The sequence below is a fragment of the Oculina patagonica genome, chromosome 8 (assembly GCF_052425735.1).
Source record: "Oculina patagonica isolate OP01 chromosome 8, crgOcupat, whole genome shotgun sequence".
In the NCBI taxonomy this organism is placed as follows: Eukaryota; Metazoa; Cnidaria; class Anthozoa; order Scleractinia; family Oculinidae; genus Oculina; species Oculina patagonica.
This window is the reverse complement of record NC_135765.1, coordinates 32,997,071-33,009,512: the sequence shown is the minus strand read 5'-3', so window position 1 is coordinate 33,009,512 and position 12,442 is coordinate 32,997,071.

The window sequence follows — 12,442 nt, the reverse complement described above, 5'->3', positions numbered from 1 at the left end:
CTTGTAAAACTGCGCTGAGTATGTGAGTACATGCGAAGTACTAAATCGTCCATTTTTCGCGGACGTAACAGATTTCAGTTCCGTCTCCGGTTTATAAAATATTGTAAGAACTGGATATCTGTATGTAATTCCTGGTGCGCTCAACTTGCAAATAAAACTAAATGTTGCACAAAAAGCTTGCTTGGTCGTTATTTTTTTTCTGAATACTGTAAATAAGATTTGCACGCAATCCTGTCACATTTTTATTTCATCTATTTCTGGCTGGTTCCGTTCTCCAGGCGTCCATTTTGGGGACACATAACATGACATTTCATTTCAACAAGCATATTTCCAAGCACCTCAGCTGCAAACATAGGCGGTCCATTTTTAGGGATGACTTGATCGAGCCGTTAATTATAATTTCGTCAACTTCGCGTTATTTAGATCTCAGGCCGGTCCTAAGTACGCCAGTTTTCGGCGGCGTAAAACGTGTTACATTTGCGGGTACAAGGAATTCTAACAACCTACCGAGGTGAGAAATATTTCATCTTTTGGCTTTTCTTTTTAGCAAAAACACAACAAACAAACGACGTTCTATCTATCAGGAACTATCAGGTTCAAAATCATTTTGTATGAACTGTACTGTGTTTAGTTAGTGACATGTTCAGCTTAAGAATAATAAAAAAACCTGTTAACTTTTGTGTCACTTTGTTCTAAATGCTGTAAAAAATTAATTAATTAATATATAATGAACTGACTTTTTGCATACAACCGACTCAAATTCTCGTTTTACCCCTTCTCTCTTCGACTGGCTCTTACTCTTTTGAGATCGCTCTTTTTAATTTTAGGACTGCAAAATATTTGAACGGTGAAAGCTTGCTGGTCGCGGTGTTTTTTCCTCGCGTCTATTTTCGGGACGTAGTAATTCGCTTCAATTGTGTCCTCCAAAGAACTTTTTCCAGTGTTTAGGTCGTCCATTTTCGGGGATGACTCGGACGAGTTGTCAACTTGCGTGCCTTTGTGCATTCTACCTACGCCCATTTTCGTCGGCGTAAAACGTGGTACCGTACTATATTTGTCCATTTTCGGGGACAAACGAGTTCTCGCAACCTCAATTTTTGTTGGGCGTCGCTTTAGCTAACGCTCTTTGTAATTTTAGGACTGCAAAATATTTGATAACGCTGAAATGATGCAAGTCTCATTTTTTTCTTAGTGTCCATTTTCGGGACGTAGTAATTCGTTTCAATTGTGCTCGTCAAAGAACTTTTTCCAGTGTTTAGGTCGTCCATTTTCGAGGATGACTCGGACGAGTTGTCAACGTGCGTGCCTTTGTGCATTCTACCTACGCCCATTTTCGCCGGAGTAAAACGTGGTACCGTACAATATTTGTCCATTTTCGGGGACAAACGAGTTCTCGCAACCTACTTTTTGGTTGGGCGTTGCTTTTGTAGCTAACGCTCTTTGTAATTTTAGGACTACAAAATATTTAATAACGGTGAAAGGTTGTAAGTCTCATTTTTTTTCCTAGCGTCCAATTTCGGGGACGTAGTAATTCGATTCAACTGTATTCGTCAAAGAAATTTTTCCAGTGTTTAGGTCGTCCATTTTCGGGGATGACTCGGACGAGCTTGTCAACTCGCGCGTTCTGGTGGATTTTAGCTACGCTCATTTTCGTCGGCGTAACCGACAGAGTAGCGTACAACATATGTCCATTTTCGGGGAAAAAACGAATTCTCACAACCTGGTTTTTCGTTTGACGTTAGTTTAACTAAAGAAACAACGAAAAGACGAAGTTTACCACCAGTTAACACAAGGAGCTTTCTCCAGATTGGATCTGAACGTCATCGCGCCGTTTAGACTGAGGTACGTTTAATAGTAGCTGCACATTGTTATGTTTATACAAGCTTAACTCGGTTTTTATATTTATTTTTCGTTTTGACTTACAGATAAATAAGCCACGTGCGACCATCCACTGTACCTGACTTTTCAGCACTCCACACGCCTTTCCTTTTCTTACAGGTAAAGGAGACTTGGTAAGTATTTCTTTGATTTTTTTTTTCTCTTTGCTTGCTTATATTAATTGTTTTCCATTTCAAATACTCTGAGATTTTTTCCTTTGTCTGAGGAGTTTTCTCGTATCCGCATATATATCAGCACTTGCTTAAAAGTACAACAGGAAAGTAGACAGACGCCGCTAACCGACATCAAACCGGCCTCGAGGCAAGCGAAAGTGAGCGACTTGAGTCATGTTTTTATTGTTATTAACTCATCTCGAAGTTAAGTCTTTACAGGTTGCTTTGGTGTTGCCTCAACAAATCCAGGACGAAAAAACAAGCAGTTGGGCCACTGACAGCTACAAAGGATGGAACCTTCCCCATACCAAACAGTGAAAAAGGAACACGCAATAGCCATGCTTTTAAGTATAGGATGCCAAAAGTTTCTAAGGACGTTTTTAAGTTTTCTTTTTTTCCTAGATCAATAACAGAATGGAACTTGCTGCCCGCTGACTTAGTGAATTGCAAGTCATTATCGAATTTTAAATTAAATTTAGGGAAGCATGTAAACAAGTAAATTGTAACTAAGTATTTTTATATCTTATTTATACATGTACATTTTGTTTTATTTTGTACTCTTATAGTTGATGTGATGTCTTAAACGATGTTATCAACTTAATAAATGTAGATGTAGAGTGATGCTCGATTCAAGTGAGTACCATGTGCAATTTTCGCCGACAACTATGGAGGTCGAATCTAGTTATAAAGACTTTTCTTAACAAGCCAGAAGAGTAAAGGAAACACACGAACTATGTGATACAACTTTTTGATGTACTATTAAATTATAAAACAATATTGCGACATTGCACATTGTAGTGACATTCTTGGAAGGTATTTTTGTTTAATATGTCTACTAATGCATCCATTAAGTTTTCTACAAAGCCAGGTTATATCACATCACGATGTCATCCTGTAGAACAAAAAGAACTCTTGGACAATAAGCTTTTAACCCAGCCACGATTTCAGTGTTTTGAGCGGTGATGACCACATCGAGCAGCCCGTCTAGAGTGTGTGACGACCTTGTATTTGTTTTCATTGCCACATCAGATCTACCCCAAGAGAGTTGGACGGGGATTCTAGTGCATGGAAAATGTTGGTTTCGTCAGAAAACCATCATAGAAACAATATCAGGTTTGACCTTTTGTTGAAACTCACATGTCAGATCAAATATATGTTCGCCTAGAGGTGACACTTAATCATTGACACTGAATCATTGCAAGAATCATTATGGGCCATTATCTTTTAAGGAAGATCCTGTGGGGTTTTTTGCAGGGCTCTAGAATCTTTTCAAATGTAAGAAGAATATTCTTTGATCAGTCTAGCATAATTAAGTATAGTAATCTTAATTCGCAGAATCTACCTCTGGTAACCTGATAATATTGTTAACAAAGGCATATTCATGTGGTCGAATAGTTACGTCCCCGAATATCCAAGTTTTATAAGCAATCTATAGTTTCCAAAGGCCCCAATTTTAATCATCTTTTCCCCTATTTCAGCCTTAGATCTCGTTCTATCTCTCCTCCTTGGATGCATGGATGCATATCTCATATGTTCCCTGACTATATGTGGAATATGTTTTGGCAATATATCTCTTAACTTGTGCAGTTGGGTAGCACACTTTATATCTTGCAGCATTTTATCTCCAATGCAGTTTATGACATCTCAACAAACACGATGTTTGAACATTTGGCATCCAATATCCGACAGACCACGGCCTTTGCAGGTCATCCTCCTTGTCGCCACAAAACCATGCTGATTCTTCATGCTAACTTCATGCTCTGTGGTTGATCGTCTCCGCCACCAGAAAGTGCTGATTCATCCTGCTGCCTAGGAATCTCAGCATCATTTCCCTTCCACCAGACAAGCCTGCCGATTCTACTATTTGAGCAATCCTACATCGTTCAGACTTCGGGCTCTGACGATCACCTTTCCCGCCACCAGAGAGGCAAGGTGATCCTTTCTGCTGCTTCAGCTTTCAGGATCTGCATGCATCTCGGAAACAAGACCTTATTGTTAAGAGAGGTGAGTCTGTAGCTACGTGAATTTTTAAGCAATATTTGTCGTTTTAAAGATGTTAGCAGAGTATATCACAAAAAGGATCCCTTTCACCTATATTTTCAGCTACAAATGGCGTGCCAAGTTAACAATGACATACTTGCCGCTTAAGAATTTTCGGTGTGACCACTCATCACCAGTGGGCGGGCGGTGCAGTGATCCTGACTTGAACATCAATCCAGTTAGTCAGTCCGTCGTCTTCTGAGAGCCTCCCCAGAACAGCTACCATGGACCTATGCAGCCTACAACTACATTTTCAAGACTCACGCAGTTCCATTGAGTTACACAGCCAGTTCCCTTATATCTGCATATAGTTACGACATAGCAAAGCAGTTAGCAGGTCTCTCTTAGCCCATTGCAGCCTACCTTTAGACCAGATACACTTAAAGACTGGTGGTAATCCAACGGATTTAGAACTGATCCTCCAAGACGTCAGGTAAACTGCCGAAGTTGCTCGACCATTAATTCCAGTTATAAACCATTTGCTTAACTGTCAATGAACAACCCATGCGTTAAGATCGTTTAAAAAGGAGGCGTTTCCTGTGACGTCAAGGTGGCCATATTGACTTTTCTAAACGTGATATTTTTGACAGTCTTTGATTTATGAGTTCTGACTGGCTATTCAACGGAAACATTTTGAATCCTAATTTTGTAGACACCGGTATGGCCACCGTAAAAAAACGACCTCTTTTGGATCAGTTGATGAATATTTTTATGGCAATAGGGATAGTGAATGATCAAGGCACGTTGTGAGAATTAGGTACTACAACAAAAACACTGCTATTTAAGAGAATAGTTACTAGTTGTTTTACACTTTATACGTGGTAAGGAGAATCGATCTCTTAATCATTCTAGTTAGGTTTCAGGATAGGATCCCATGCTAGCATGCCAATTCGCTGCTCCTACGTACAAATGGTGTAAGCTAATCAAGAGTGGTTTTACTTATCCGTTTAATAGATCCTTGAGTAGTAATGGTAAAGTTAAATTATACTCGACTCGTTTTTACGCATATCACTATGTTTGAGTCAAATAGTTGACACTTCTCTTTAATCTACATGTTACAATTTTATATAATCGTCAGCTCGGTGATAAGCTGCTCGGTATTTAAAAGAAATCGAGTAACATCTATTTCAAAGTATGTGAAACCATGTTCCTAGAAAGCACTGTATTAACTTCAAATAATTCAATAGCTAGGGCTTTCGAAATTAATTGAAACCATGTATTCTAAAACTATAGATCCATGATTCAAACAATTTTCCCCTTAAACTATGGTATGCCATTCACATATTACTTAAGTTAATTTTATCATATTATTAATTGCGTCATATAATTAGAAAAGCCATAATTCGTTTATCGCACAATTTATTATATGAGATAATGAATTTTATGATAACATTTGTTATATCATACATGCAGACATGATATGACGAATTGTAATATTAATCGATATATCATATCATTAGTGCATGATACATCGAATTATACATCATATGATTCATTATAATTATCATATAATCAATTGCATGAACGAATTATGATAAAATGAATTATATGATATAATTAATTTTATGATAAATCGAACTATATGTTATAATTAATTAGTAAGTTAGACTTTATTTAAATCGATTTCCTCAATCAGCCGTTTTAATTAAAACTGTCATCAACAGAGGCCCTCATTAAAAGTAAAAATAAAAAATACACTATGCCTGTAATAAAAGTTTTAAAGATTAAAATATAAATTAAAGCTTAAATTAAATCTGGAAATCTGGACGCCCAGTCAACTATAAAATATAATAAATTTAAATACTGAAAAATTATAAAATAAAGCATTTATTATTTAAACTGATATAATGAAATTGCATACATTGGGCGAACATCGTTTTAATCACGAATCTAAATTTTGAATACATGGTTTCGTTAAATTGTCAGTCCTACTATATTTTTTGAAAAAAGAGAAGATGGACGAAGATGGGTTTACAAAATTTTGAAATGGGAGGTTTATTGTATTTTTTTCCTTTTTTCCCATGTACATGACGCCCAATATAGTCTCATAAGAAAATTCTAGATTAAAAAAGACAGTTAAGACGCAATGTAATAGAAGAAGGCATGATATAGACATGGTATTGAAAAATGGCAAATTAATGAGAAGATTAAAAGAAAAAAAACGCCACCATGTAATATCCCTTATTTTTCTTACACCCCTAAAAATATGCCAGTGAAAATGTTTTATTATTAACCAAGCGCGTGGACCGTAGTGAGAGAAAATTGTATGGCATGTGCCCGTACAAGGTTGATAAGAGACTTGTTACACGACTTAATGATCGAGGATTGCAATAACAAAAACTTTACTTGTCTATATAGCTAACACTTAAAGTGCATATGAAGCGACATTTTTAATGCATATTTTTAAAGTTTAACATCATATAAAAAACCCTGAAAGTTTGAAAAGAAAAGAAAATAAATTGACGATTTTACAACCCAAAAATATTGCAGCATTTGGCTCTAAAATTGGCCGAAAAAACGCGCGGCCAAAATACCACATGATCTCAGCTCGTGACGTCACGTTGGGTTGATTGTTGATTTCAATCAACAATTGTTGATTTTTTTTTTGATTTTTTTTTTTTTTTAAACTCGACCCAGTCTCCGGACACTTTTTTGACAGAAAAACAGTATTTTATAGCCACAAAATTCGCTTGAATCTTTGTTCAGTAGAATTTTAATGTTTACAGTGTTTTTAAATACATATTGAAGAACTAAAAACGACAGAAACAAATTTCGCTTTATATGCACTTTAAGTAAGTATTGGACTAGCAATAAAACATCTGATTGGCTGATTTTTGTAATTAATGCAATTCTCAGCTTAGTTGCGTAAAAAGGCATATTTGTAAGGTAATAAAAATTAAAATAACACTTCTTGTGTTGTGTGGTTCTTTTTCATAAGAATCTGTTGGAGTGGAGTGGAGTGAGGTGGAGCTGGGTGGGGTGGGATGGGGTAGGGTTGGGTGGAGTGAAATGGAGTGAAGTGAAGTGGAGTAGGTTGGGGTAGGGTTCATCTTTCCCTCCAAGATATTTTATTTGGAATATTATCCAAACCATGCCCTTTACTCAACTTACTGAACTATTTTATAATCATTGGTAAACTACTTATATGGGACTGCAGAAAATGCAAATTCAACCCACAATTCAAGATTTCGACTAAAATTGCCATTAAATATGAAACGGAAAGTAAGATCAAAAAGAAAGATTATTTTAAAAAAAATGGGTACTAATCCCAAATTAATTATGTCATTTCCTTTTTTGTTAGTCATGTAGATGGCATCATTATTATTTGAACTATTTGAACAGCATGACAACTGTAACTGTCTTTTTTTTTTCCTCTTTCTTCTTTTTTAGATATTAAATAATAAATTTTGTGAGCATGTAATCGCGTTTGTATCTTTCATGGTAATAATCTATAAATAAATAATTTCGGTTCTGTTAGTTAATATATAAGTGTGTTCGTCATCATCGTATTTTGTAGAGTTGTTATTGTAAGCTAATATATATTTATCAATGATCGTAAGTTATTGTAGGTAATTTATTCTTCTGTAAGTAACTTTAATGTAAGCAGCGTATATCATTGTAACTTATTTTTTTTGTTAGTAATTATTCTAGTCTTGTAGTATTGTCAGTACGTTAACGGTTATAATGGACTATGTTGACGCGCTTCATGTGAATTGTCGATACTGTTAGTTATTTTAGTATGTTTTGTAATTGTTGTGTCATATGCTGAATAAAATTAAGAAGATGTTAAAAAAAAAAGGTTGGGGTAGGGTTGGGTGGAGTGGAGTGGGGTGAAGTGAAGTGGAGTAGGTTGGGGTAGGGTTGGGTGGAGTGAAGTGGAGTGAAGTGAAGTGGAGTAGGTTGGGGTGGGGTGGAGTGGAGTGGAGTGGTGGAGTGGGGGGGGGGGGCGTAGAGTCTAGCAGAGCAGAACAGAGCAGAACAAAGCAAAGCAGATCAGTTTACACCCTTTTAATAAGTTGAGGCGCCATTTTGAATATTAATATAAACTTTCCGCGAATCACGTCTTAAAATGATGTATCCACCATTGTATTAGGTCGAGGCGCCATTTTAAATACTTAATCAATGACGTTATACGCGGAAAGTTAACAGTTCAAAATGATCCCTCTACTTATTAAAATGGTGTATAGAATAAAGTAGAGTTTGATTCGCAGAAGACCGCTGGATACGGAAACAGAGGGCGCGCGCGGGCATGAAAAATCAAAATGGCGGCGGAATTTCATGCCGGCGCGTGCCCTCTGTTTCTGTATCCAGCGGTCTCCTGAGAGGAGAGGAGAGGAGCAAAGCAGAGCAGAGCAGAGCAGAGCAGAGCAGAGCAGACCTATTTTAAAATAGTCTCCAGTTTAAGTTTAATCAGAACGTTTTTAATAGTGGAGGGGGACAGGGGGCGAGAGCCCGGGAGAAAAGGGGCGGGAAGTGGGAGAAGGGAGGACGGAAAACGGGATTCTTAAGGTGGCGGGAACCGGTAGAAAAGGAGTAAAATTTGCAATTTTCGCAATAGATATGGGAGAAAGAGGATAGAACCGCTACAAAAAGGGGTGGGAGGCGGAAGTAAAGAGTACGGGAGACGGGAGGTTCAGACTCCCCTGACTCCCTCCACTTAATAACAGAACACTCAAAACATGATCGAGTCAGTTTGACATTTTTTTTACAAAAACCGATGTATATTAAAGCAGTCTAGACTGATGATTACGAAACATGGGTGATTGTGCAACCTACCACTTCGCAACATGTCCGGTTTTTCGCCACAAATTAAAATAGGCCGCCCACAAAGCGAGTTTCTGGGACCTTTTAATGGTTGCTTGAAAGATTTCCAACGAGCATCTCCGTCATTTTTGCATGTAATCACCCCACTACCCAACCGTCGTTCCTGTGAAAGGCCATGTGCAATACTGAATTTTCCAGTTCACCCGAGTTAACCTCAAGCTTAATAGTTACCCTTTATCTACTTTATCTTAAGTAAAAAAGCGCTTGCTTTCCCCAGTTTATCACCCTCAACTCAAGTGGATACAGTTATGATTGTCGTGATCTTCTTGTACAAGACACCAGCTACCAATCAGATACTTCTTTGATACTTCCCTGACACGTGACTGGAACATTATTATGGCGTCAGGAGAAATCAACGTAAAGAGTGAAAAATCAGTCGCGAGAATAACTGCCAGGTTTGGCAAATCTTCGTTGAAGCACTCGAAGAATTTCCGAATTATTTCATCCAATCAAAAACTAGCGCGAGCGGCTCACGAGTACTCCGAAAGCAAACGCGCGTACAATTACGTCATTTGCTTAGCAACTACTTGGGCGAAAACCGCGGGCTCAGTCACTTCTCGGAGAAGTGATGTCGCCATCAACTGGCACTTGTTCCCCGACTGATATATATTAAAATATTTGCGTACGCAGAATCCTCTTCTTCAACCCGGGAACGTCTTTGGTCGACGAGTACTCAGTGAAGACATCTCGATGTTGATTTCTTCGAACCATTCCACCATTCCACTTCCTATCGTAACATCTACATTTGCTGGTCGCCGAAGATGATACTCGTCCATCTCGACCTATACACTTTCTTACTCACTCAACATCTCTTTCTTGGAAACATCCACCCATGAATCGAAAGGAACACGTCGCGTTCAACAACAACCAGGGACTTTCATCCAAAGTTATAACAGGTACGTATGCCAAGCAATAATAATGTACCTTTATAAAACGTGGTATGCGCATTCTGTCGCGTGGTTTGCAAATAAACGCCCAATCACCAACCACGCCGACGGGAAAAAAGTAACTAATATTATACGAATAAAAAATAAAATCTGCTACTCTTATAGCTAGTGGATGTTGTCCGATAGATAAGAACAAAGTAAAGCGCCAGGAAAATATTTGGTGAAAGAAAGTAAATGTAATTAATCAAAAAGTAATTTCAACTATCCGGAGAATTTATCGGACACGATTTGACGACAAAATTTTAAGGTCTTTAGAGACTTTTAGGAGGTCTGTTTACTTCCTTAGACGTACGTGCAAAAATGTTGTGCACCTTGAGTGTGTTTACCTTTGGTTAGTTGGTGCGCGTACTATGTGGTTACTTTTTTTCATTCACATTTCGCTTTAGGAAATTACCTCTACTTGTGGGCACTTTTTAACTCTCCCAAATAAAATATAGTATTTATAAATTTCGTTTACCTTATTTTTCTGTCATCATTTTTTTTTCCGCTATTTCCGTCGTACCTTTTTAGGGGTCGGAACTTTTTCATGTTGCGCTTCGCTGTTTTTTTTTGTGCTTCTTTTCGCCATTTCCGGACCCTTTCGCTTTTTTTCCTCTTTTGAAAACGATCTACGTCAACCTTCATATAAAATGATTTCCCTACTGATCCATTTTTCATAAGCGTATTTTCATTTTTGGTTTCTCACGTGACTCGTTATACGGGTAGGTAACTCGGAAATCCTTTTCGAGGTAAAATTTTATGGAAACATTTCCTCTATCATCTAGTGTTCATCCCGCCATCAGACATAGTCCAGCCGTTCGGGAGGAAGAAAATCAAAGGCTAGAGAACAAGAAATCGGGGTAACTAGCGGGCACATGTCTTCAATGCGTCAGTTTAGTCCAAGAGGGGGGGGGGGGGGGGGAGGAGGTGGTACTCGGGATTTTAAGTCACGGGGATAATCGAATGGGGGCAAAAATCAAAACCCAAAGAAAACCCTAGGGCTTCCATCATAACCAAAATCCCTAGATCAAAAATTGCCCCTCATCAACAGAAAATAAATTTGTTTGTACTTTTTATAGCTACCCCAACACTACCCTTTCAGGGTATTTTTAATATCCAAAAATCCCTACTAAAAAAAAAATATTTTCCTACCAAAAAATCCCGAAATCGATTTCACCCAAAAATCCTTTCTCCTCACTCCCAGTACCCCCCCCCCCCCCTAGAGTAGCTCGACCGTACTAGAGCTACTACCTTTCTGAGTTCTCAGTAACCTATTTCTTCTCCCCCTCCTCATCTCCCCTCGGCTTTAGTCTATTCGGCAGACTCCTTTTTTGGCTAATTCTGGATTTTGCCTCGTCCTCTATTCAGCTGTAGGTCTTTTGCGCAAGCTGCTATGGTGATGAGGGACGGGTGTGGCGATGTTAATAGAGATATAAAATAGCCGTATTTTTTTAATTTTCATTAATTTCTTTTTTTTTCTTTGTGATGTAAACGACGGATCCTTATGAAATTTCCTTTTATTTTTTGTTGGTTTTTTTTTTTATTTTCTCTTTCGCGCATTTTTCTTTCCTATTTTTTTACATTTATTCTTTTTTATTATTCTTTCTACCGGCTTTTTTCTTCCCTTCTTATGTATCTTACTCCCCTCTGTGAGTGCCTATTTTCGGATTTGGTTGGCCATCTTTGTTTTTGGGGGAACATTTTTTTTTTCTTTGTAGGTTTTTCTTGGGAGTCTTTTTTCTTAAGTCATCTCTAGTTACGTTTAAGTAAAGTGACACGAACTCTTTTTTCTGTGGCTGACTCCTTTCATGATTGAAACTTTTCTTTCCACTTCTCTTTCCCTTGGGTTCGTGCTTTTCATCACAACATACTCTGAATCATTGAAGGACGATCTCCACTTTCTACACAAATTTTTTCACTAATTACTGACAATTTTTTTGCGAATTGCGGTAATTTTTACTTCGGGAACTTTCTTTCGGATCAATACAAATCGCAAAATAAAACACCATATACCTTACACTCGTAACAAACCTTGCAGCTTTTTTTTCGCTATTCTTTCAAAACACATCTCCTGATCACCACGCAATATCATAATCTTAGAGTTGATACGTAATCAAGCCGGGTACATGTTTGTACTGTAAGGGTGCATTTCCGTACGTTGCACTTTGTTATTGACCTTAAATTAATTAACGTAACTAGTTTCCCGCTCAGAACTCAGAATTAAGATAAGGACATAATTACATATCAGGTCAACCACAGACGCGAATAGTGCGGTAGAAAAGTAGATAACGACGAGCAGAGGTAACTAGCGGCCGGCAGCAGGTCGTCAACTCACGCAGTAACTTTACTGTCGCCAGACTAAACTGGTTTAAAATTAATCAGGGCAATAAGTTACGGTATTTATAGTCGATTAACACGCACAGCCGGGAAAGTATAATTGGATTAGAAGAAAAGTGCACGGTTGGGAAATAAGTCTGATGGGTTTAAGGTTAAATTACCGAAACAAACAGCAACTGATACGGTAAATGAAATTCTTGCCATAGTTAATTATAAACCAATAGGCTTCCTGCTTACGATGAACTCACAACAACCACATTGGCG